Consider the following 27,561-nt stretch of genomic DNA (forward strand, 5'->3'; position numbering starts at 1 on the left):
ATATTGAAATAATAAATTCAGATTACCTCATAGATTAAAATACTTAGAATTTGAAGGTATTTAATCTTCAATATTTTTAAGTATTTTGTGTGTTATTTTATGACTGTATCTTTATTTCTGGATATGGCTTCTCATAAACAATGACTATTAATTGTAAGCTGGAAGGGTGGGGGTGTTCTGGTAAAAGAACTGGCTGTGCTTGTAAACTACTGTGAATACAATTCTTTGTAATAAATATAAATTGAGATTATACATGCCCAGTAAGGAGAATGGAGGCAGAGAGAAAGCTTTTCATATTTGACCCAAGCAACAGTATGTAGGAAATCTATATTCATGGTTATGAAAAATAATATTTTCTGATTAAGCTGATACTATATGGAAACTATAATTATTTTTCCACACTTCTTGTCATTATTTCACATTTCTTATAATTATACCATTCTAAATTAGTATGGTTTTGTGCATAGTAATAATTTCCAAATACCATCTCCTGAGAGTTACATACGATGTCTTGCACCTTATTTAAGAAAAAAATGTATAAGCAATTACATTTCTTATTGTATGCATGCAAACTCTTTTTGAAGCGACTTCTGTTGAAGAAAAAAAAAAAAAAATCTTTTAAAAAGTTGTCATAAAGACCTGCAACAAAATAAAGTTACTCTATTCTTTTCCTTGATACAAACTTTATCCTCAGAATGCAGAATCCAAATTCTAGTGCCTCAGAAATTCTTTGGAGAAAAAAAAAAAAAAAGGCCAATGTTGCTATGGTTACAGAGTCATTCCCACTTGCTTTTCTGCCTTAGTAATGAAAGTGCAAAGAGGGATTTTTGTTCGAATGTTTTGTATGATGCTTTTCAGGGGAGCTTCATCTCCCCTTAAATACTTCTCAGTTTTTAAACCTAGAATATTTTGGGGTTTGGTCTTTTCTGATGTTGTTTATCCTTGTTTTCTTAATAAAGTTGATTAAAAACAAATGTAATCTTAAAAAGCTGAGTGAAACTCACAATTCAACTTGGATGAAGGATAGATTCAATTTCCATCCTTCCTCAGTCTAATACCCCTCAGGTATAAAATAGGTTGCCCTGAGTTACCTTAGTTTATTGAGTTACCTTAATCTCAGGAGTGACTGGCACTGATTTTTTTTTTTTTTTTTTTTTTTTTTTTTTTTTTTAAGATTAAAGCACAATATATTCTTAACATTTCTTAAGTGGATCTGGAACAGATAAAGTAGTGCTCTAGGATGGCCAGTTTTACCCCACTGGGCTGCTGGGTTTTTTCTTTGCACTTTTGTGAGTAACTTTCAGTTACTTCTCCTTCCACTAACACAAATCCCTGTGAACCCAGAAAAAAAGCCTACGATGCTTAGCTTCTCAAAAATACTTTCATAGGCTGACAAGTAATTTCTAGTATGGCTAAATTTAAATGTTTGTGAAAACTCTTATGATTTTCTTATCAACAAAGCATCATCATCAGCTCTTCCTGAGGATGAAAATACATTTGGAAGCAGCTGCTGCCAGGGTAATGCAACTAAAATGTTCTCCTGAGGACAATAAGCAACCTCTTTTAAGGTAGCAATGATATGGCATAAATGTACTCTCTAAGGACAGCATAACTGATGCATTTCCCTGGGGGTCGTTACGATTCTGCTGCAAAAAGCTTACTGTGAAAAGATAATGCAAATAAAGGCTGCTTGTCATGGAAACTCACAAGAGATTGTATAGGGTTTGATAGTTTGGGGGTTCCATTTTACAAAAGCGGAAGACCTAGACTACTTTGCACAGCCCCATTAGGAAGAGAATTTTTGCTGGCTGTCTTGATAGTGTGTACATTTTAGGTGGGGATGTCAGCGTGGCTATCGTTAAGGTTTTCTGATACTTTTTTTAGTAACATGTAGTTCTCACTAGCTCATGACTTTGGCAAGCAGCTATGTGAATTTTTCCATTCCAAATGGCTTTTCTAGATTTTTATACACACACAGAGATATATATTCCCTTTAATGTTTTGTTTTATTTTACTAATTCAGCCAAAGCAGTTGCCAATGTCTCAGAGTTAACCTAAAGAAATAGTATAGTGTTAGGTATTTTAGTTTGGATTTTATTTTCCCTTCATTCTCTTGAACCTTTGCTTTTTAGAAAACTTAGACTTTGGTCCAGAAACTTAATTTGATGGCTTTTAGCACTACTATGCCTTTGCTGACCCTATGAAAACCTATCCACATTTACTAAGTCACAAGATTAAGAATATAGTTTAATTCTTGGAAAGGTATATTGTTATTGTAGACAAGCTCTTCACAACATTTTTTTGCCTGAGCAGACTGGATATTGTCTGTTCTCACACAGCATCTACATGTCCAGACTCTTAATGAACTATCTCTTTAGACTAACTGAGTTTGCACCAACTGCCACCGCTTTGGAAAGTGAAAGGACTGGAAATATACCATCCTGGAGTGCAACAGCTGCTTCGTGATGCTTAGAGCTGGAAGGAGGGGTGCAGAGAAAGGGCTCTTGGTTAGAGTGGGGAGCCTGTGTTCTTGGTAATCCCCTGCTGATGCGGCGGAAAAAAATAACGGATTGAAATGAACGTGATAATAGGGCAGGATCTGTGTGTAAGGGATGTAAGCCTAAAAAAAGCAACAGCTAGTGCGACCTTGGTGTGGGAATATTAGTTTTAGAGCTGAACAGCAGAAATAGACATGAAGCAATGCATGATGGAGATAGAAAGCTTGCTTAGATTGCTTAGATTTCATGGCATTTGCTGACACAACAGAAGTGGTGAGATAAGAGGACCTTTTGTGATGTGTAGACATAGCTCAAGTCTTTTCAGCACCGTAGGAAAAAAAAAACCATTTTTTTTTTGCGCTGGCAGTTGACTGGGCTCTTGAGAAATGGGGTGGAATGGAGGAGACTAACTGCAGAAATTTTAGAAATGGAAGTTAAAGGTTGAGAATTCAAGAGGTCTGCAGATATGAAGGTGAGTAAAAAGGGCTGAGAGGATTCTGAAGTTTCAGGAGGGGGAAGTGAGGGACCCAGGAGACTTTCAGACTGCAGTTGACAGAATAAAGATTAGGAAGGGCAGAATAAAGATCAGGAAAGAACACAGTAGAAAGAATCAAGTTTTGGAAATAGGAAAAAGAATTTATCCACATTATCTTCTGGAGTCTAGATTTAGAGCTGGACAATAGTAGACAAATTAGCTGCTAAAAACATCAGACTGCCAACGTCACCCATGCCAGAGAGATGGTGACCTGTTTTGCTGCTGCTGCTACAGAAAAAGTTGGATTATTAGCATCCAATGTCTAGTTGTGTTTCTTCAGTGAGAGTCAAACTGTAAGTTCCTTAAACCTGTTCACATTTTAAAGTAACCAGAGATGGGTTAATGTACAATAAAGTACAGATGATATTCACTGCCTATGTTTATACTGACTGAAGCCTCCAAAGCACAGAAATGGACATTGGAGCCTTTATAAACAACAGCAGACCTAAATACTTTATTGAGGAACCCATATGATATGCTTTAAAAAAAAACACCAAACAAACAAACCCCACATATTGTGGAGGATGCTTTAAATAATAAAAGTTTCTGATTCTTAGCACCTTACCAGGTGACTCTCTGCCAAACAATTTGGACTCTATGTGCAATATCATAATCTAAGATTCATATTTTACAGATTCGAGATAACTTAGGTGCTTAAAGCTTCTTTGAAAGAAACACTAAGTATGCAAGTTTAATTTTTTTATTTCTGTGAAATTTATCTTCAAATATCTGATTGAGGTTTTGAGAGATCTCTCTTGGTTTCATGAGAAGTGAAACATTTAATTAAAATTGACTTAAAATCTAAAGAAATACATGGAGAGTTGTTTCAGATAACTTAAACATGGGATAGGGAAAGATTTTCTATATTTGCATATTTTATTACCAGATATAAAAAGCAATTGTTCAAATAAATTCTAGTTCTTCTGAGTCTCCTGCCCATTTATCTGTAAAAAGATCAGAGTATGCAATTTTCAGAATGCTCTGACTTCCTAAGCTGCACTAAAAATATTTTAGTTCTGGCTGTCCAATGTAAGTTACTGGAGGATGTTCTTAATTGGTCTCTACTGGTTTTATGCTCAAAGGACAGTTTCTTTAAGATAGCTAGCAAAACTCTTCTAAGAGAAATAGCAATCAATATCTAAGAGAGGTTTATTAAAGGAAAATGTTATCTTCTTTGTCTAGCTCAGTTTAAAGTTTTATTCATTTTTCAGTGTTAGTCACTGAAATATATATTTTTTTAAATTATTAATACTGCTCTGTCTATAATTTTATTTCCTTTGTTGTTTTCTATAACTGTCTTCAATATAGGATAAAAGTGAGTCACTGAAGTTTAGATTGAAATCCTTTGCCATTTCTAAAAATAGAGTTCCCACCTACCCCAATGCCTGAACTTCTTGGAATTCTAAGAGTAGTAACTACACCGTTATTGCTGTACATTGGACGCATCTGCAGAGTTAAAGAACATCTTAATGCCTTAAAATATTTTCCATTTAAGACTTCACAGCTGATAATAGATGTGTCCTACTAAGAACATGCTACCACTGTCTAAATACACAAGTTTATAAATAATTTTCCAGTGGTTCTTTATCTCAGGTTTTGTTATTTGTATCTGCAAATACCAAAACATTGTCATGAGTTAGTGCATATTATGGCGTAGTTCACCTTTACCTCATAGCTCACATCACATATTCCCTGACATTGAAAGCTTCACATCTATGAATTTTTAGATATTCACACCCTAAAAACAAAGGATGATTACTGATTATTATTATTTCTTACTAAGAACAAAGGGTGATTATCGATTCTTGCTAAGCACAAAGGGTGATTAGTGATTCTTCCTTTAAAAAAAAAAAAAGGATGATAATTGATTATTTATGCAGTGGATTCAGGCCACTAAATAAAGTTAGAGCATACTGTTTGAATTATAAGATCTTAACAGGAGGAAATAAAGGGGTAGTGGAGGGTAAGGGAGTCTGCAGAACTTCAGATTTTCTTGGCAGGTGGAAAGTCATTAAAACTGCACATGCTTGAGGAGGTGGTATATATATATTCTGTACTGCTATTGAGACAATTCTCACAGAAATATTCCTGTTTCATCTGTCTGATAAATGGTGATCTTGGAAAAGAATGTGGTTCTTCTCTAGGCAGCTGTGCAATTCACTGCTTCATGCTTCCTTTCTCTGTATGCTATAAAGATGAAGTCTATTGCCTTAGACATTTACAAATCAAATCTTTTCATATGTCACTAACTGCTTTTAGAGAAAAGCACAGATGTAAAATCCCTGTTTGTCTCTGAAGAGTGGTTAGCAAATAGGCTACTGACAGCAAGGCTCACCACTGTTTAATCAGAATCTATACTCAAGAGTATTCCTGCTGTACTTTCCATGGAAAGTATATTGCTTAGAATAGCTTTTCTTTTGAATATTGGAAAACAACAATACACTTAAAATAATGTAAAAGGGACAAAACTGTAGAATGTCTAACTTTTTATTTGAAGTCCTGCGCTTCAAAAGCAAAAAATATCACTCCATCCCCCTCTCCTCTCTGTACAGCTTTGTAAGAATTCTGATTGCTGCAGCTGGGATGTGGGTTTCTAGCTGTGCTGCAGAAATCTGTGGAATTTGGAGGTGGGGGTGTTAGGGCCATGTTTTGGGGTGGTTTTTTGCTATTTATGGAATCATAAGCATTTCTTTTTGCTGCATGCTGGTAAAACTGCCAACTATACATTTGGGGAAGGACTGTAGGTTGTGAGAAGGCTGCTGGAAGGGGGAGGGCAAGAATTTCAGTTGTTTTTCAGTCATTGGTGGTGGTCATACACTTGCATAAAGCTTCAACACATTTTTGTTTTGGGGGTGTAAAATTAAAAGATAGCAATGGTGCTGCTCTCTGTTTCTCTTTGTGACAGCAGATAGAATTGAATACTGTTTGAATACTGTTTTCTTTCTGGTCTTAAATTGTAATGCTTCATAACATGACTCCAGTAGCAGAGCACTTAAAACTAAAGCAGCAACGATTTTGGTTTAATCTAATTCAGAGGGATAGAGCTTAAATCTCATACGACACATATGGTGATCTTTATTTTTATCTTCTCTGTAATGGAAAACTTATACCAACAGTTTGAGGCATTTTAAACCTTTAAACTGAGAAGGATATCAATCCAAAGATTGGTTAAAATTGGGACAAAAGCTAATTTTTGAGCCTTTCAGCACATCTGAAATTGCTTTCAAGAACTGACCTGTAGTTTAATATTTTTGAGATATAAAGATATGAGGTGGCATAGAGATGTCAGTTTATAAAGTTCTTTCCTCCACAAAAGCACGGCATATTAAAATTGCAAGTGATAGAGTGGGGGTTTTTGTCATGTAGCAGGAAACATTCTGAGTGACTCCAGCATGGTTTTCCTCTTGTCAACAAGATCATTTCAAGAAAAATAGTTGTGCTTCCAAAACAATAGTGTCTCCTGTCATAGAATTGCTGAATACTTGGTTCTGCTACAAGAATTTTTACGAGAGGAGCAAGACTAATTTATAAACATCAAGAACCAGGACGTGATAAACCTGGCTACGTTGGATGTTTAGAGACTCCGCACTGTCAGTGTAGCTACAAATGTGCTGTGGCAGTCAGGAACGCTTGCCAAACCTCACTGCAGCCAAAGTCCACTTTACTCTAAAAGACTTTCTTGGTTTTTTTGAGAAAGACAAAAGTTATAAAGTCTGACGTGATGTATTTTACGTCTCTATCATCTGTGTATTCAAAAAATGAGTTGAGGTCCTTAAACTCCTTTACAGCTATTCAGTTACATGAAGCATACTCTTACATTTCTTTCGTGTTGTATTTGAGTTTGGGAGTTCCACAACATACAGGAGGGATGGAGAGAAAGAATGAACTAGCAGCAGTAAAGGATTTTTAAAAAGCTTATAAGCTCATCTTAAAAAAAATAACTTGCATCCATCCATCAGTTACATTGCCTATGAGCATTTTTTAAATCCTGAAAGTAGGTATCCAGCACCTTTTCAGTAGTGTTTGCCTATAACTGTGTGATGCCACTCACGAAAGTTTTTGCGCTGACACAAAACGTTACCAATTGATAATTGTTCATACCATGGCTAGAGACCTACGTGAGTTTTCACACTGACATTTTCACAAACTTCTATAACTCTGTCAGCATAGCTTTTAGTTATTTGTCTTGCTTTGTATTCTAATTAAGTATGGAAATAGCAACAAAGACTAATAATCTATGCTCCCGGATCTGCTTTTATCATGCCATTTATTTCGCCCTTTGCTTAAGAAGGAATATACATGGTCACGGCCTCCTTGACACCTTTGTGAAAGCATGCAATTACAACTGTCTTGGATATTTTTCAGCATCTGTATGTGGACTTTTTTGTTACTGTTAAACTAGTAATATGCTAAGACATCTCCCAAAGTATTGCCTATCAACATTTGGCCCTCTGATGCTAAGACTAAATGGCATTTATACTGTAAACTTGGTTTAATTTGTTGCTTCTTCAGCAGGATGACTTTCTGATTTTTTTATATAAGGATATCATCTTCTTGTCTCTAGCTAAAGCTGAAGTACTGTTAACTGTGCTGCATATAAATGAGGCTGCTGTTCTGTAATTGGAAAGCTAAGTACAGTGTAATTATGACCTCAGAATTGGATGTTATGTTTATTTGAACACCTATGTATCCCAACTACTGAGTTACAATTCAGCACTAATTTATACAAGTCAAGGTCTGTCTCTTTGACTTAAAACAGCTGCTAAAGGCAGAAATCAAGTATATGGAGACACCTGAGAAATTCAGATGGTGGCAAACTGTAGTAGATGCTTTCAAGCACCACCAAGTTCTTTTACCAGTTTTCTGCTTTGACTTTTACCAGTGTAAAGGCATTAGATGATTCCCTCTGAAAATAAAAATATCTAAAAGACGAAATAAGAGAAAAATCTATAGCTGAATCTATTATTTGCCTCTTGCCTCAGAGAATAGTTCATTGCTGCAGTGGTCTAATGAGTCACTCTGCTGGCACTCGACTTTGACTGCATTCTTAATGAAATAGTTGCGCTCTCTCCAGTCACAAATAGGATTTTTATAGTAAAATACAGAGGCAATGGATTTTACTTTTGATTCCACAAGAAAAACTTGAGAACACTCAAGTCTCAAAACTTCAGCATGTACAGAGTGGATCTGCTTGGACAGAATGAACCAAGGAATGGTGAACATACAAGTAGACTACCACCTAAGACTTACGTGTATGCCTGTTTCGGGGTTCAGTGATCTTTGTCTTCATTGAATACCCTATTTATTAAAAAAATTATCACTTTCATTGGTAAAGAGGCAATATCAAAAATAAAACTGCTGTAAAGTAACTGAGGTACTGATAAAAAGTGAGGGAGATACTGTTCGGAGGCGTTACCCTCATGCAAAACTATGACTGGAGCTAGAAGAATTGCTGCAAGGTGTCTATACAGAAATTTTTATTTTTTTTTTTTTTCTTCTTACTCACTTTCGGGATTTCTGCTAATCTGAAGTTTTCTGAGGGAGAAGACAGGAATAGTCACTAAATCAGACCTAAGATCTTGCTTCTCTCACCCCTTAATGAATGCCATAAGAACCAGCCTGCTAGGTCTCTCATTATCAGGTGCTCATGATGGACGTGAAAAAACTTTCCTTCTGAAGCTTTATCAGAAACTGACCTTTTCTTAAAACCTTTTAATAAATTGTCACTTTCTGATGAAACTAATCTTGGAAAAAAATCCTGGCCAACTATACTAGCAACAGTTTGCCTTTAACTTTTATTTTAGACATAAGTGTATATATAATTACACACATACCAACTCACAACCCTTACAGCACTACTGATCAACCGTTATTTTTCTGGAATCTTAGTTTTATTTTCAGCAACAGCCTTTTATTTTTCTGATCTTTTTGTTTAACTGAAAAGCTTTGGGAGCTATAGATGCAGGCATAATTAATTAAAGCCTAGTCCATTTATGCTAGTATTTTAAATTTCTCACTGGGCCCCCCAGATTTTGGGAGCAAATGTGCAGAAATCTCCATTTCTTTTCATGCCAGTCTAATAACAGAGGAGCAGTTTCACGGCTGTGTCACTTCTTTCACCTTCTGTTCACAATAGCTGCACCTCACCTTTCTTGCTTTATACTTGGTTGAACAGTTATTTGGCAGACCTGTGGTCTGGTTTGTGGCTTTTTCTTCCCATGAGAAGAGATAGGAGAAAACAGAAGAGAATTCATCTAGTAATGTCTAATACAGTCCTTTCAGGGATGACACTAGAAATGTGCATCTGATACACTATCTCTTCCTCAAGATCATACTGAATTAAGATATGTCCTGAAATTATCTTTCTTAGCCTGCTGGTTAAGCGCTGCTTGTAAAGCATCCTCAGGTATACATATATAGGGGCTGCGAGCACCTAAAGCTGTGCTATGCTTCCATTACTCAGACATATTTTGTCAGTCTGTTGAATTGCTTGATACTTAAGAAAAACACTCAATTTGCATTCTTAACACCGTAGCTCACATACAATGTTAGGAAATTCACATTTTCTTGTTTTAGTATCTTAGTAAGTGTTTCCATCTGATTAGTTCCAGAACTTGTGACAAAAGACTTAATACAAAGTCCTGTGTTAAAACCAGAAGTCATCTCTTTCATATGCCAGGTTTGTGCATATATATAGTGTTTGGTTGAGAAATTCCTAGCACAAAGGAAACAAGAAAATAGTAAATTATATCTGGATCCCTTCCTTACTAGCAGTTGGGAAAAAAATACTGAAAAATAACACAGTAGCTGTCGTCCAAATCTATCTATAGTCTCAAACTTGCACCATGCCTTATGTGGTTGAAGCCCTGCGTATAAAAACTGGTACAACCGAGCTGGTTTTAATTTCTTGTTTCTTTAAAGTTAAGGAGTTTCTTCCCAGTTAAGTAAACAAAAGAACATGATCCTGACTTTTTTCCTGTCTTTGAATGCCACCTTTTCCCACTGTAGTGGGGCATCCAGATGTCATACTTGGTGACAGCAGTGACCTCACAGGGTTCCGCCTTCCCTATGGCATGAAACTTCCTGGGAGTAGGGGAAGAGTGGAATCTGTACCACCAGCTCAGAGGAGTAACCTCCACTTGGCTTTAAGCTCCATGTTACACAAGCTCTGTGATTCACCACAGGACAGTAAAATGTACCAATATGTATATAAAAATATCTGAAACATTTAAGATTTGTAAAAGTATAGTCTCAAGATAGAAGGCATTGCATATACCTATAAGCATCACTAAAATAAACATAGTCTGCTCAGGAGCCTGGCAATACATCACATTTGTTAACTCACAGCTGAGGAGGAATTTCTGCATAATCATTACAAACATAGGGACTGAAAGGGTTTCCTGCATCACCAAATACAGTGCTTCACTGCTGTAGGCAACTATCATATAAACCCTCCATAAAGTGATACATTTCATTTTAGATGAGTTTTGCTCTTACTCATCCTCCTCAGAGGTAATTCTACTTCCTCACTTGTCTGATAGTTAAGAAGCAGCTTCCAATCTAAATTTATTCCAGGACATGTTCTTCATACCTGTTCTTTGCTAAAACCAACCAACCAACCCAAACCACCTTTTCTTTTCATGTTTCCTCATGACATTTGTATAACGTCTGACATAATAGACCACTGATTCATTGTGAGTTTTCAATTCCAATTTCCTTGTATTCCAATCCGATCTTTTTTTTTTCCAAACAGAAAATTAAACATGACAATATCTCCTCCTGGACATAGTAGGCCTGGATATGAATTATTCCTTACTAGATATGTTGACTCATGAATACTCCTTAGATTACTTATTTTATGCGTGGCTTTACAGTAGGACATAAATAACTGTGGATGCCTAAAGATACTAAAATGGAATGAGAAAATATTTGGAGAGTTTTTTATTGTGATTATTGTGAGGCTGAGTTGGCCATTTTTGGACCAGTGAACAATATACAGAGTCTAACTGTCCATACAATTCATCATTTAGGAGTATCTGAAATTTATTTTTCTGGATCTTAAGTCTGCCTAATCCAACACAAGTCAAGATTACTTTATTTCAACTTTAATTTCCTTGATTCAGAATAGCACATAATTCTTCAGGCAGAAGCTACTACTAATACTGGCAGGAACTAGATGGTTAATTTTAGCTGAATTAAACACATCTTTCACTACGTTCCCTCATAAAAAAAAAAAAATGCTTTATTATCTTGTAACTCTTGCTTCAGTATCCTACTTATTGAAACGAGATGTTTTTAGATGATTCAGGAAATACTCAGACCACTCTTCAGGCAAGTGGGTAGGCATTTCAAACAATGCCTTTTACCATGCACCATTATCACTGTGAAAAGTACACAGCTGTGCCACACCATGGAGAATTATGTTTCACTGCACTGGGACTGTAAAGGAAAAAGCTATGAATACTTTATTAATTCATTTTCTTTTCAAAAGTGCCTAGCTAGGCCCCTCAGAATGTATTCCTCAAGAGTAGCAATTTATGATTGCAATGAGTTAAACAAATGCAGAGATTTGAAACATAAAAATTACACTGTTTATTATACTTTGTAGTGCTATTTGTGCACTGTAAGAAGGGAGTGAAATCAGTAATTTGCTGCACACAGAGTGCTTGGGAAAGACTCACTGCACTGGAATCTAAGGACCATCAGCTGGAAAGGGCTACAGTTGTCCTCATGGACATGATCCTGAAGAGGTGTCTGTTGTTGCACCATTTCTTTGGAGAGGACTTGTATTATATTTTTAATGCCTTTCTTTGGATGAGCATCTGATGTAGGCACAGAATAAATTTATGTACTAATGGCCCACTGAATCAATATTTCAGCTCCTTTTACAGTAATGTAGAACAACTTCTGTGATTGCTATAACCATGCGATTATTTGCTGGGAAGATCTCACTTTCAGGCATTATCACTTCATTCCCTTCATAGTGTAACTTGGAATGCAGTTTTGACCACTAATTGTCTATGGCTGTGGTGGGTTAGCCCTGGCTAACGGCCAAACTCCCACCCAGCTGCTTGCTCACCCCCTCAGCAGGACCAGCACGGAAACACAAAGAACACCAGAAAGCTCACAGGTCAAGATAAAGACAGGGAAGTCACTTACCAGTTACTGTTGCAGGCAAAACAGACTTGAATTGGGGAAAATTATCTTAATTTATTGCAAATTAAAATTCATTCAGGTAGTAAGAAAACACAAACATCAACACACCTTTCCACCCCTGCCCCTCCTCAGGCTGAACTTCATTCCTTCACCCCCAACTCTTCTATCACCACCCTCCCCCTGAGTAGAGCTGGTGGGGTGGGAGTTTATAGTCAGTACACACAGGTCAGTTTCTGCGGCTCCTTCCTTCTCACCTTTTTCCTTGGCTCCAGCATGGATTCTCCACAGACTGTTGTTCCTTCAGGAAATATCCATCTACTCCAACAAAGGGTCCTCCACAGGCCGCAGCAGGGCTTTCTCCTCCAGCACCATGGAGCACCTCCTCCTCACTTCTCCAAGACTGGGGTTCCCTCTGTTACTTTTTTTGTTTCTTGCTCTGGCCTTTTCTGCCTTCCCAGAGCACCACCTGCCTTGCTGACGGGCTCAGCTGTATCCTGTGATGGGTCCATTGCAGCCAGCTGTCCCTGGCACCAGCAGCCCTGACCTCCTGCCACAGAGACCTCTCCTGCAACACCCCCCAGCTACCGACCAAAACCTTGCAACATACACCCCGTACAATAGCTAAGGCTTATGTTCATGTATGATCTTTGTCTAGTATTGTTATTTTAAACTGACAAAGCTGGAGTTACAGTTATATCATCTTTGATATCAGCTTGTCAGTTACTTAATAAATATGTTCCATCATCTCTGTGGGAGTTTTAGTCATTTAGATGGTAATTCCTGTTTCACAGGTATGTTCTGCACTAAGTGCCAAATATAATCATCTATAGTATTACTGGTGACAAATTTTAACAATTTACATGTCTGTACATTTGTGTGTAGTTTTGTTATGTAGGAAGTACCTGAATTTAAACTAACAACTCAAATCTATGTGGGCCATCTTCCTCTTGAAACTTCTTAATGCTGCTGCACTTCAGATAGGTGACAGCATTACAAAGCAAGAAATAACACACTGGTAGACTGGTCGTGTCTGTTACCACCAGTAATTAGGGTTATCAAAACAGCAACCTAGTTTTCATCCCTACCTGTCAATGTAGTTCATTACAATACTCAGAAGGGAAGCACAGAGGAAATGTCAGAGACCTCTTTGGCTATTAAACTGTGCTTTAACTATTGAAACTGTTTCTTTTCATCCATGCTTTGTGGGTGTGGTTAGGACATCTCCAACTGCACTAGAACAAATATTCTCCATGTTCTTCTATCCCAGCTGTTTAATGTATTCATCAGAATACCAATGGCATAAGGATCTTCAGATACACTAGTACATGGGAAAGCTGTTCTTTAAAAAAGAGCCTTACACGGGTCATATGACAGAAAATTATGTGACTCAATTCCAATTAAGAAAGTCATCATTTTTGAGTATTTTTATCCTCGTCTGTTTGTGAAGTGTCCTCTGGTCTTGGTGGTGCAGTAGAAGTGATTTTAAAATTATTTTTTCCCCTATAAACTTTAGATATTCAGGATGTTTTTCTACAGACTGTCAGCCGGCTGCAAATTACTTTGCAGTTGTCTATCTATACTTCCAGATTGGCCTTCAGGGAGGGAATAGAGACAAAGTGAGAAGATGGCATTAATGAAACCTAGACAAGCTTTTCCACATCTTGTATTAGACTCTTAATCTAGCTAGTGTCTGCCAGATCTTTTCCCCAAGTGTGTGCTTATGATGAAAGCTTTTCTACCCACTGCGCTTTAGACTAGGTGCTGTAAGTCTGTGAGAAGGAACAATAATTTTAGCTGAATTTTTAAAGTCATTTTAGTGAGCCTGTGTATAGTTTTTGTATAGTGACACAATTTCAACACTTTCTATAACTTTGAAGTGTTCTTTGCAGAATATAATCACAAGTTACTTTTTTGGTCTCTGAGCATTGGTTAAACAAAAGACAACACCACGCTTCTAGTGATTAACAGGTGGTGAAAGAAAAAAATTGGGAAAAGATAAAAAATTGTTTTGAAAATATAATGGGGTGTTTTTTAAACAAAGAATAGAGCCAGTTTAAAAAAAAATATCATAAGAGGCAATATTGTAACCGTGGGATAGGGGCTGTGAAACAGTTTGAGATAATTAGTTTGTAACCAAGGTAATAGGTAATGAAGCTAACTGACCATGGCAAGGTACAATGCTGCTATGTTCCATGTACAGTCCCTACCCAACCGGACAATAGGCCCGGGAATATTAATCCTATGAAGTTGTTATGGAGAGGTGTATCCACAACGATACTGCGCATGCCGTCAAGAAGAGCGTCATCCAGCGGACACGGGTGCGCGACCACTGGCGACCACCAGAGACCCCTTGAAGACCACTGACTCAAATCACTGAGCACGCGTGACGGGGAGGAGAATATATAAACCAATTCCAAGAAATGATTATCATAGGACTGCCTTTTCTGAGAAAAACAATGAACATGTATGTTTTGATCCTACATAACTTATGTGTTGGTGATCACCTGGCGTGCACGTTGGGTGGAGCTATCCCCCGTGCATCCAGCGCTGCAATAAAGAATGCCAGCCTTTTAACACTGCATTGGTGTTACGAGGTTTATTCCCGGGTTTCGGTGACAGTATTACCCAATTAAGAAAAGAACAATACTCCCCAGATCTTGAGAACTAGGAAACCTGAGAGAAGAATGCAGCATCATCCCTCCCAGCCCAGGCCTTCCATGTATTTGATACATTTCTATTGCTGTCTCTGCCCCTGAGTGCTTACTACTCTCCCACAAATCTAGCTTCCAGATGTTTTTATTTCAGAAGAGATCATAAAATGCTAGTACAGATGACATTTCATCTTTCATGGATTTTTTTGTAATCAGGGATAGGTGAAGGTTAATTGGATTTAATACAGTGTTGTTGGGGTTTTTTTTAAAGAGATCACAGTGATTGCCAACTGGCACAGTGTGCATAACCTAACTTTTACATTCTTCTCATCTGTTCAGTAAGTAATGAGATTTCTAGAACAGCAGAATTTGCTGCAAAGACATTGGGGTGGGACTCAAGAGACTTGAAATTTATTCCTCACTCTACCGCTGACCTGCTGTGTGACTTCTATAAAATTCACTTCAACTCATTCCTTTTCATTGCCACCCTTTGTTGTGTCTTCTTTATATAGGTAGTGACCTCCTAAGGCAGTAAAACAACTTTATAATTGGAAGTTGGGCTTTTTAACCTCCTCAATGTAAACACTGTCACATTCCCTCTATAACAATCTCTACATCAATTCAGTTCTACTAAAGTATGATTCCTAAGTAGTATAATACAATTTAAATGCCTTCACCTTTATATCAATAGCAAAATCCAGTGCAACAAATGAACACTATGAAATTATGGTTATGAAGTGGCTTACTGTAAAGTAAGTTTGATGGACATGCTCCAGTTGTCCAGTCAACAGCTAGCATCAAACCTTACGGCTAAATGGCATCCTATGGGAAGTCTCAGCACAGGAAACTAGGAATTAACAAGCAGAGCAAAATAACAAACCAGTCCCTCCTTTCCAAGTATGGTCCTTCCTGGACAAGACTGCAATCTGCTCTGTGACTTACTCAGGCATGTGCCCCTCCCTTTTTTTTTTTTTTTTTTTTTTTTGGCAGTAGGGGGCAAGGCAGGGCGGTTGAAAGGGAGAAAGACCCTCAGACCCATGGCTTTCCTAGATAATGACCTGATAAAAGAAAATGTAGTTTTATATTAAAGGTTTATTAATATCTGCTGTGATAAAATAGTTCTATATTAACAATAATTAGAGCTCTCCTTTTGCCTTTCTTTTTCTTAACACTGATTGTTACAGCTACTTTGCTGTCCTCTAAGCCAGAAAAAGTAGAAAATGCAGAGAATGGCAGTAAGAAAAAAGATGTGAAGTGATGAATTGCATTCAGCACCAAAAATATGTAGGGAGAAGAGTAAGAATGGCTGTTAAAGAAATCATATCATGAAAGATAAGAAATCTCACAAAACATCAGTCATTCTTATTCTGCATGTTTGCTGGCACAGTAAAGGCAATAAAACAAAACATACGCTTTCCTTTGTGTAGCACACAAAGGCAGGATCTGAGGAAAAATAACAGTAGAGTACTAGATGGTAGTCAGCTAAAATAAAATAGATTCCAGTGCTGCAATTTGCAGTATCCTGCAGTGTTTGCAGAAGTTTTTTCTCAAGCATTACTAATGTTAGAACTTTAGACAGCTTCCTTCAGTCTTTGTGGAACACGTTGCGTTAATTCCTACAGTGTTAAAATGATGTTTTGGCCTGACAATAGTATCCAAAACTCCCAGGAAGGCTGTGTTTAAAACATAAAAAGCTACAAGCAATTCTTTCTAAATTGCTCTCTCTTGTTTTAAGATATACTGCACTTTCAGCCATTGCCATGTAACATTCACTGTAGTGTTCATGTAAGAAATGCAAAATCTTGAGTTCTAGTCAACAGTCTACTTCTATAGTAGGTTAAAGCAAATGAGTACTGCAAAACAAATCTCTAACCTGTGACGTGGCTCCCCAGCTTCATCCTATAGTTCCCCCTTACTACACAGAAAGACCGTTTCTTTAAATGAAGAATAAGAATAATAATAATAAAACTGATCATCATCTCAGCATACAGTAACACTTACATGGTGGAATCCAATCTCTTTCACAGGATGGTTGGCCACTGTTTGGGTGACAACAGGAGTCACGTGGATCGTTGCAGCTCCATTTTCAGATGGATTGGGTGAGACTTCCCAAACCACTGTTCTGCAACGCTTCATCACACTTAACAGCTACTTGGGAAGGCAAATGCCATAACTCTGAATGTCCCCACTTCCTCCTCCTCACCTCGAGCTTTTAATGCTGAGCATGACATCATATGGTATGGGGTAGCCTTTGGTCAGTTGGAGTCAGCTGTCTTGGCTGTGTCACCTCCCAGCTTCTTGTGCACCACCAGCCCTGATAGCCTTTACAAGTCCAGAGTTTAAAAAAAAGTCTTGATAAACAATATTAATTTTAAATCATTTGATCTAAGCCTGAGATTTAAACTTCTCTCCTTTAAGCAATCTTTTTCAGATTTTAAAGAGAAGCAGACTTCGCTGTACAGTAGTTAGTTCTGCAGCTGTGGGTGGGATTGATCAGTATCTGCAACTATGACCAAAACTTGAAACTGCCAAATTCGTGATATTTTGGATCTGAGGTTGTCAGAAGGATAAAGCATACACCCTATTAAATTTCCATCTTAAAAGTTCTATGTCTATAGTCTATCTTATTCTTTGATGCGTAAAAACTGAGGTGCATCCAGAATGAGTACTTACCTGTGAAAATATGGCAGTTAGTGCTGCATGAGAGCTATTAATTGAGTAAAATTCAAGAAAAGGAACAAGCTCTTCTGTCTCCAAGGTATTGTCCAAGAACACCCTCCTTCAAGAAGATTGTTCAAGAATACCGGGAAATATTTAACCACAAAGGGAATATTTATTGGAAAAATATAGCAGTGGTCCTCAAAGCACTCAATTTTTGGTCTAGAGGGTTAAAAAAAAAAAACAAACAGGAAAACAAAACATTTAAAGTGTTAGGTCTGGAAAAAATGGAAATGAGCTGGAATTTGTATTCCGAAGAAGAACTAAAATAGAGCAAGAGAAGAAAACAGCTGCTTCAGGAATACAAATGCTAAATTTATTAATGCAAGAGAGGACAGTATGATTAAGTTGTTTAATGTACTGTGTAAAGTGCCAGAACAGTTGGCTTAATGTAGTTAACCAGGAAGGCTATAAAAGCCATGAGTCCAGGCTGGAGTAAGTTCATAAGTTGGTTATCTCCCCAGTCTTTGACTGAGATTGTTTTCAAATTTTAATTTTTTTCCCCTTGTACTCAATCCTGGCAAAAATATATTGCAATGCAGAAGTACCTTAGTAACGAAAATGCTAGTTCCTGTCAATGCTGACTTCTAGCTGGCTGTATCATACCATATGTACTCTTGACATTCAGCTGCACAGCCCAAGCCAAGTCAAGTCAATGAGGCTTGCTCACCCCAACAGGTACCAGAGCACTGAATTATTTTACTGTATTCTTATACAGTTAATCTCAGCTATGGCTCCTTCAAAAAGTAAAGTAGAGCAGAAGATACTAAAACTCTCCATAGGAGAGAGAATATAGGTTTTATTCTAGGAGAAAAAAAATTATTAAGGAATTAATGTCACCAGTGAACTCCAATAATAGAGATATATGGGATGCGGGGAGATACCATATGCTTTTCATCAAATTTTACAGCACTTTCTCATTATAATTTTTTTCCCCTCAACATGTCCTGAATTTGGTTGCTTTAATCATCCTCAGAGCAACAAAAAAGTTAGCCATATTGTCTATTATTTATATATATTGTTGGCTACTTACCCTCAAACAAGCTGCAGTGGGTAAAGGAAGAAGGGGCATCTCTGCTATTCCGATTCTGTAGACAGACTCTGCAAGTCTATCCATGGCAGGAGGCTGGGTAGAATTAGGGCCAGCCATTAGCAGTAAAAGGCCGCTGAAGCCTTTTATTCATATAGGCCTGTATATGTATAGACGTACATACACACACGACACAGCGGAAGAAACTCCTAGCGGCACTGTGTCAGAAAGAAAACCAGATGAACTTTAACACATACACAGGAACCATTTCTGTTCTCACAGCCACAGCACATTCATGCAATCAATAAGAGTTGAATTTGGATCACTGAGTATTGAAAGTGATCCATGTATGCCTTAAGGAATATATCACTGAGGAACGGTAGACTGCTTGTGACATAAGCCAATAACCGGTCCTCTCAAGAGAAAATGCTGTAGAGAACAAGTGTCATTTCTCTGCAGGGAGTAAATGAGCAAAAGTCTGCTCACCGGGACTCTCTTTTTCTTCCACACTAAAGAATTTAGTTCACTGGTAACACTGTCTTCCTCTACATTATGTGCGCTTCAGTGAAAATAGGAGAGAGTCTTACTACTTCCGCCTTAAGGACAGAATAACCTTAAAGTTATTCCAAATGGAGTTATGCCTTAAAAGACCTTGTAGAAAGCCTTAACAATCAAACATGACAACAAACAGCATCATTCATGGAGAACGGACGTATAAAATACTCCACAGTGATGAGCTTACAGGCAGTACACAAATCCAACTTTTTTCCCCACAATCACACAATGTGCCACAAAACCAAAACGGATTCATGGGAATGCTTTTTAAGTTGTAGTTATGGTAGTTCTTGGCTCCTTCCATCCTCAGTAGAGGCTAGCCAACACAGAGTACCATCCTCTTTCTACTGACTACAGACAAAATCTAAAATTAAAACCAACTTTTGTGACTGTTGCTACACATGCTGAAATAATCAGTTTTATTCTGTGCTTACAATTACACCAAAACATAAAAGAAATTGCTGGATGTGTTATCAGTTACACACCGCTTGCCAGCCTCAGCTATTTACTATGCTAAATTATACAGCTTAAGTATAAAAACCCAAAAGTTGCCAGAAATCAGGGAAATTATAAATTGGTAAAGCAGAAGGGGTGGGAGGGATAAGCTAACACCATTAGAAGCAATGGATACCCTTCTTCAAATGGATAATTCAATGTGTTATTCAACAGGTAAGTAAGTCAACATTTCATTTATTGGAATATAATTTAGTTGGTCTCATTGTAATGGTTTGTGTTTGTAGGATAAAAGTCCTAATTTCTAAAAGTATCATAAATTGCAAAAAACCCCCATTTTATGTACTTGATTTGGATTGTAAATGGAATAATTTACTTTTATACCGTTTCCTGCTTTTTCTTAATGTGTAAACTTCCTCTATAACTAGTTATCTTAAGATTTTAATTTAAAAGTTAATCTTCTAAAAATAATATTAATTAATGTAGTTTTCCTTGTATTCCCCTATTACCTTCTGTCCTTTTAGTTCCAGGTTTTCTGTTGTAATGGCCTACAGCTCTACTGCAGCTTCCTAACGGAGAAACAAATTTGTGCCAGCTTGCTGAATAACCTCAGTAATGTTCAGTCACTCAGAACTTCTCCATCTGTGTGTCCATCCATCCAAAGAACCAGATGCTCTGAAAAACGCCTTATCCACCTTGCCTGATGTATCAGTATCTGAAATATGTCTCTACCATAACTGCTGTTTCCAGCCCTACAAGCAAAGGCAACAACTGACCTACCTGGAGCCCTCAGATATTTACTTGCTTAGGTACAAGAGTTTTCTTTACAAGTCAACTGTTTCTGCTGCCAGAGCTAAAGACAAACCAGCAAAAGGTTTTGATATGATCATTTTTTTAACCCCACAGAAAATGAAATCACTAACTGGGAGCATTATAACAAAAACTAATAGAAAGCAACCATTTCGCCAAGGAAGTAAAGTTCAGAAAGTATGCAGATTTCATCAGAATGAGAAGCTAATGTTTCTATGCATAATTACAGATCTAATATTTCCATTGGTTTTCCACTGACAGGCATTTAGACAACTTAATTATTTTATTATTGAAATTAGATAATGAGATAATTATATAAACTTCCTGTCTAAACGTGTATATATATTCCACTGACACAGGTTGCAGAAATATTTTTGCCAAGAACTTGATGATTAAATGTGAACTTACTTCAACAGATACGAAGAAATGTCCTTGATTCTTTGTTACACATCCATGCAGCGCTTTTAGTTCAACAGAAAGATTAATACATAGGATCTGAATCAGCAGCTAATCATTTTCCAAAATATTTGGCTAGTAACCTGAAATTTCTTCTGAAACTACCTTATAAGAAAGTTTCCTTATGTAAAAAAGAAAATGTGTGCATGATACATAACAATTTTTGTAAGTACCTTAATTATATTTATCATAAATCATCGTAACTTTTCTCTGTTATAACCCTTTGAGTGAAGAATTATTTGTCATCAGAAGCTTCAGCAAAAAATATTGATTAAGCCATGTTCTTAGAAACAAAAAAAAAGATATATTTGAATCTCAAGGCTCTGTTAAAGTACAAAGTGAGCAGGGAAAAAATATTTTTGATTTACGTCCAGATGACAGATACTCCTGACTATATTACATTTCAAAGCATTCCAAGAGAGATGTTCGTTATACAATATGGTAAAAGGAGTCCAGTCATTAATTCGGCAGAGTTAAGCATCTTCAGTCATACTTAACACTAGAGGATTAAGAATGTTGTAGAATAAGTTTAAAAGTTATTGTCACTAAAGAGTGAAAAGTTACTGAAACTCAGTATTTTCTTTTATCAAGGAATTTTGTTGGAAATGCTTTACTTTTACTTTCGTTGAAGTGCTTTACTATGTACAGCAAATCCGTTTTTAAAGAAAAATAGTAATAATATAGTTACAAGTCACATAAGCCAATGAACTGTGTTAATGAAGAATGCTTGGAAAAGATGCCTATGCATTTTAGTAGCTTAATTTCTAGTTTTTAAGATAAACATTCCATCACTTAGGCATCAAAGCTTCTGCCTTGGGCAACTATTCACTGCTGGAACATCTGTGGAAGCTGAAGTAACTGTCTCCCAACTGTTTGTTACCATCAAGCTTTTGCCAAAAATTGCCAGCCCCATAGAACATGATGTTGCTCAGCCAGCAGAATGCATGAAACAAGGATTCCCTCATCTGTTTCAGTATAAAGTTAGCTAAGTTAACTTAAATCCAACTGTTCATGCATTTCAGTGAAGCAAAACAAATGACAGAATTTCTTCTAAAGATTAAATGTTCGGTGTTCAATGTTACATACATTTTTGCAAAATGGTACGAATCCAATTTAAGGATTAAAAGGATTCTTAAACTCATCTCAATGTTTGTCTGAAACAGCTTTAAAATGTTCATATTGTCAAACTTTAAGTGATTTGCTTCATTAGGGCCAAGTTAGATCTTTGTTGCTGGGTATTTACAGCTGCTGCAGCGAGAACCAACAGCACAACTCTACAAGACTGCTAGGGCAGCAAAAAAAGCATCGAGAGGCGTGGCCATGACGCGACAGAACACTCTTCTGCAGATAGTCGTAATGCTTTTATGCTGTGTTGATATAAATAGGTACAGGGAATCTAATGAAAACATTCAAGCAGGAAATTTGCAATTCTGTCAGGAGCTTATCTGATGTCTTCACTTGACCCATCCTCAAAAAGTTCTCATCTAGAAATTACAACAGCAGTGTTCTGTATTCAGAATAGGGGAGGAATCTGGAACTGATTGCTCCAGACCGGATTCTGTTGGTTTGCTAAAATGATGTGTCCCAATGCCAAGGGGACACGTAAAGAAGGACAACCACACATTATGTATGGCTGGCACATTAATTTTGCCATACACCTCACACTGATGGTACAAGTTGACTAAAAAGCCTTGTCAACAACATAACTTCAGCAAAACTGAGCTGTCGGGAAGAGGCAAGAGTTAGCGCAGTACTGTGCTCAGTCCTCACCGTCTGGAAGTCTTTGGCCAGGAGCATAAGTTTTGTCCCTAGCAACTGTAACCTGTGTTGGATTTAGACGTCTTTGCATCATGAAACTGTACCCTCCTTCTGACATAGCAATAATCCCCAATTATAGTCTGAACTGCAGGAATGTGGCGTTAAAATCATGAGAAGGGAAAAAACTCCTATTCAGAGAATATCCTTGATAAAGCAGTAGTGTGCTCTGTGTGTCGATTAGGCCTAGAGAGATGCGGTTTTCTGTGTGAGACAGAACTGTTGGTTTTAGTCTTACAGGTGGATTCATTTGTAAATGCTGACCCTGACATACAATCTTCAATAAAAGCTGTGCTTTTCTATCTAATTTCCATCTTTCAGCTGAGACATTAGCATTCCTTATTCAATGTTCTTCTCTCTCAAGCGTTACTTCAGATTAATTGGCACTGTGTAAAATAAGTTGCTGGGTGCACAATGGTAACCATGGTAGCCTTCATACTATCTTCACAATGCATATGTAATTCAGTCCTCAAGAAAACATAATTAGTATGTAGCATAATATATTCTCTCTAAACACATCACCAAGGTATGAAATACACACTATCAAAGCAAACGATGCCTACAGCCTCCCCTGAACTGGGCTACCCTTACTGAGCAGCTATATTACAGATGAATATACTATCAGGTAGTTTTGCTGCAGCATCCCCAACTTGCATAACGCTGCTTCTTTAACGGTATGTCTTTTCTTCATGACCAAAAGGTGGCAATGTTCCACTTGGTATCAGCTGCCCTTAAACAGTCAATAGAACTCTACTCAGGCAGGAACAGTGAAATCTCCTTCCAGCCAAGCCAGAAAGCTATGCATCATTAACGAGCGTGCTTACTAGGTCCCAATCCTTCAGTGATAACACCTTCAGTTAAAGCGACACAAATATTAAAATACCGTTCAAGTTGTAATCCAATGAGCTGTGTGAAAGTACATTCACGTGTACCTTCTTATGACGAAAATTAAAAGGCATATGCAGCTTAAAACCAAAGCGTGTTCTCTGTTACTCACCACACAGGATACTCAGGATACTCCCAATGTGTTTATACAGGACAATTACTGCTATGCAGCGAGTGAAAAGTTGCGCTAGCCTGGCTGTGCAGAAGGTGCCACCCAGACACTCGAGATTTTTACATCAGCTTATTTCAAGAAATGTAACTCATTTGAGGTGACCTCCATAATTCAGTTGTGAATACTGAACTCATCCGAAACATCTGCCAGTGATGCCTTAATACCACACCCACGCAGACTGTCAGTACACAACAGCGTGGAAGAAACGGCACGCAGCTGTTAGTGTATCAACAACAACCGCATTACTTATTTTAATGGCACAAGTTAGGAATAATCACGTGTCGGAAAATAGACTGCTACCCTGGTGCTGGGCCCACTCCTGTGGTTACCAAACACAGGGTGTCCCACACCCAAACATTCAGACATTATTTCCATAAGACACTAAATGAGAAAGCTAAGTGACAAAAGAAAATATGTTTTTCCTGGTGTTTCATAGATGTTTTTCAGTAACAGCGTTAAAATAGGAACTGTAATATTATTTTGTATAACTATTTATGGAATTTAAGATGACTGACTGCTTGCTAAGGAGTTAAAGCAAAGGCCAGCTGAATAAGAAAAGCCAGGAGAGAGAAAGACACTCTATATAAGGAGCATCCCTACGAATACACTGAGGTAATTGTCGAGTTTCTAACAAAAAAGATGGTGGTCTCTGAGACCAAATTTGGCATCATGATCATTCGGATGAGGCTGAGGAGAAAGAGTTACAGTAGGAGATCTAGAGAAATAAATACATTTTCAAATGCTGTCAGCTAATATCTGTTAAATTACTGTTAGCTACAAAAAGTAAAATGAGAACTGCTTCCCCACAAAACAGGAGTAACAAGACTAAGGAGATGTCCAAACTTGTACAGGATAGTCAGTACATAGCAGATATGAAAATCATTTAATTCCTCATGTGAATACGTGTTGATTTAGTTTACTGATACACTGGAAATGCTACTGTCATTAAGTGTGGGACATCCGTGTGTCAGATGAAATGCAGACATCTACTACAGCTCCGGTAAAAATTTCAGACAATTTGTTTTGCATCCTAAATCAACTTACCAAATATGATATGAAACAGTTGCCTGGCAGTTAATCCATCTTGGCCTGGAATCGTCGGTAATTTTCATGTTTACAAGATTTATCTTCATTCTGCTCCCTCTACATGTACATGAGTGGAAATACTTTCCAACTCATAACAAAAAACTTTGAAACTATTATAATTTTTTTTTATAATACTATCTGACCTTTCTCTCATACCAGCAATGTGCTATGGGCACTTTTCTCCTGGCAAATCCTTGCGACATGGTGGTGCTGTTATCAGAACAGAATGAACTCGCTGTGATGTTTCCACTCAAACATCGCCATACCGATGACAGCCTTTTCTCCCAGCCTGTGAGGATAACAGGTGAAGATCTCCATTTCAGGGATTTAGGGCAAAAAGTAGCGTTATGATCATAAAATTCCAGCCACACACATGCTGACAATCCATGTGCGTCTGATTCCACACATTTTGAATCTTAGCTATGCGGGGGAATGGAAGCAAACAGCAAGTTTCAAGTGAGAGTGGTATAAAACAATTTTTTCAGGTAAAAATGTCAGTGATTTCCATTACATAGAATAACAAGAAAATGCCCTCTCTTAATACTGTAATGCTTAAGCAGATATCTCACACTTTCCATTTATGGCCATTATAAAATTTGTTTGACAAAAAATGGAGGAAACTGGTAAAATAGTAGCATTTTATATGGAAAAGCCTGCTAGTTCAGGAAAAGCTATCTATCTTCATGTAGGTGATGACAATTATCTCATGCATTTACATTAGGTTATCTATGATCACATAAATGTTATATGACATTAACTTTACGTTTTTCTTAAGAAGATACAGTATTTTATTAGATGTTTTGTCATCTAGTGTCAGTCATGTCATCAATTCTAAAAACCACTTTTAAAGTCTTTCTAACAATTGCTGGGCTCACTAGACATAGACCCATTCATTTATGACCAGTTCTCCTGGAACACTGGAAAAATGTGAATTAGTGATCACAAACAGAAACAAACCAAAACAATTCCTTCACTTTCAGGTAAGAGAATTTGGGAGCAGAGAGGGAGAGAATACTCTTTACCATCCATTATATATTCAGGTTCTATTATATAAACTTGGCTTTGCTTTATGTAAAACGCCCAGGCAATACTATCTGTGACTGCAAAACATTTTGAACCAACTCTACTAAAAAATGGGTTACTGAGTCCTCAGAATTAGACCTCTTATAACCCATCACAGGGAAAGTAGATACAGCATGGGGGTGGGGGGCATGAGGTACTGGATCTTGAGAAGGGTAATGAGGTCAAGTCAGCTGGACCACAGTGGCTAGTGCCATTATCTATGGGAATCTTATGGGCATATAAGGAATAGAAATACAAGTTAAAGTCCTATTATTATCCTAAGTAATACAATTTAAGCATTAACACAGCAAAATATTGGAATATCTTAAATGCCTTTCAACGGCTGAAAAGAAATTGTTGTAGTCATTAACTGTTTAACATTAGAAATCCTATTTATTCATCAACGTTATTTAATGTTTGTGAAGTTATTTGACAATCATTTAATTACTGGAAAATCAAAATCATCATCCTTTTGGGAGTCATCCTTTTCAGAGAGACCTTCTTCAATTACCAACATACCAAATATTTACCAACACCATGAATATCTACATATACTGAATAAAACTTATAGATGTATACACTTTCTAGAAAGCAACCACACATTTCAAAGTCTCTGAGTTTTGATACCAATTATATATGGCATGATTAATTAGAGAAGAATTTCTTAGGTGTTGCAGGAATAAACATGAAGAATCTAAGAAGGTAAGCTGAAAGTAAAGAGTCAAAAAAAACAACTTCTTCCACTGCAGTGCAGCGAGAAAGGCAAAACCAGCAGCAGTGTTTAAACAAAGGAGAAGGTACAGAAGTCACCACAACCAGAATCTGACACCAGAGATCTCACATAGAAGATGGTCTGTTCCTTCAACCTTAAATACCAAGTTTCCAGAACAGTATTTTGTAGCCACAAGTTTCAGGTGCAATTCCAAGGCATAATATAATGTAAGATGCCTACAGATACTAACTCAGAACCAGGCGATGCAGTTAAAATATCATAATGATTTGCAAACCAGCAAGGTTTTATGAACCAATTCAGATCATCTCCAATATTTTTTATGTACTATATCTATATATTTATACAACAAAAGAAAAATGAAATCAGCATGACAACAACATTAGTCTCTTTAATGTCTGTAGCATACTTATGTTAAGACTTACTACACCTTAAAACTTTCTGAACATTTTGAAAGCATTCAAAAGCACTTATAATGTTGGGAGTTATTTTCCTTTTTTTTTTTTCTGGGGGTGGCGGTGGGGGGAGAAATCACATTATTATTAGACTTAGACACATATTTTGCAGCAATTCCCCCAGTCTGCAAGTACAAATAGAGGCTCATACTAGCTGCCACACAAACGTTACACAGTAAACCCCTTCTCCCAAGAGCTGAAACTAAATACAGTCAGTGTATAGTACAGCTACGAGTTCAAGTTCCAAAACTTGTATTTAAAATACATTGCAAACCTTACGGTGATTTACATTCAGAGTTCTCGCTACATTCACGGGGATGAAAATCACGTGACAGCTTCCCAGTCAGCTTTCAGTCCAAGATTCCTTTCTTAAGCTCACAAGTGTAAAATATTCATTTAACCCTCTTTGTTACACAAGATGCCATTAAAAAAACACAGGGATAAATAGAATGAACTATGGCATGCAACAGAGTTCCACACAAATGCACATTCAG

General features: G+C 37.2%; 1 long non-coding RNA gene across 1 annotated transcript; it reads left to right on the forward strand.

The window, feature by feature from the left end:
* The first annotated feature begins 2,509 nt into the window (after window positions 1–2,509).
* On the forward strand, window positions 2,510–22,981 carry LOC142603282 (uncharacterized). The gene is made up of 3 exons (XR_012837171.1): window positions 2,510–2,970; window positions 16,868–16,939; window positions 20,121–22,981. It is a non-coding gene; the product is annotated as an uncharacterized LOC142603282 (long non-coding RNA).
* The last annotated feature ends 4,580 nt before the right edge of the window (window positions 22,982–27,561 follow it).

The sequence above is a fragment of the Balearica regulorum genome, chromosome 11, assembly GCF_011004875.1.
Source record: "Balearica regulorum gibbericeps isolate bBalReg1 chromosome 11, bBalReg1.pri, whole genome shotgun sequence".
Taxonomy (NCBI): Eukaryota; Metazoa; Chordata; class Aves; order Gruiformes; family Gruidae; genus Balearica; species Balearica regulorum.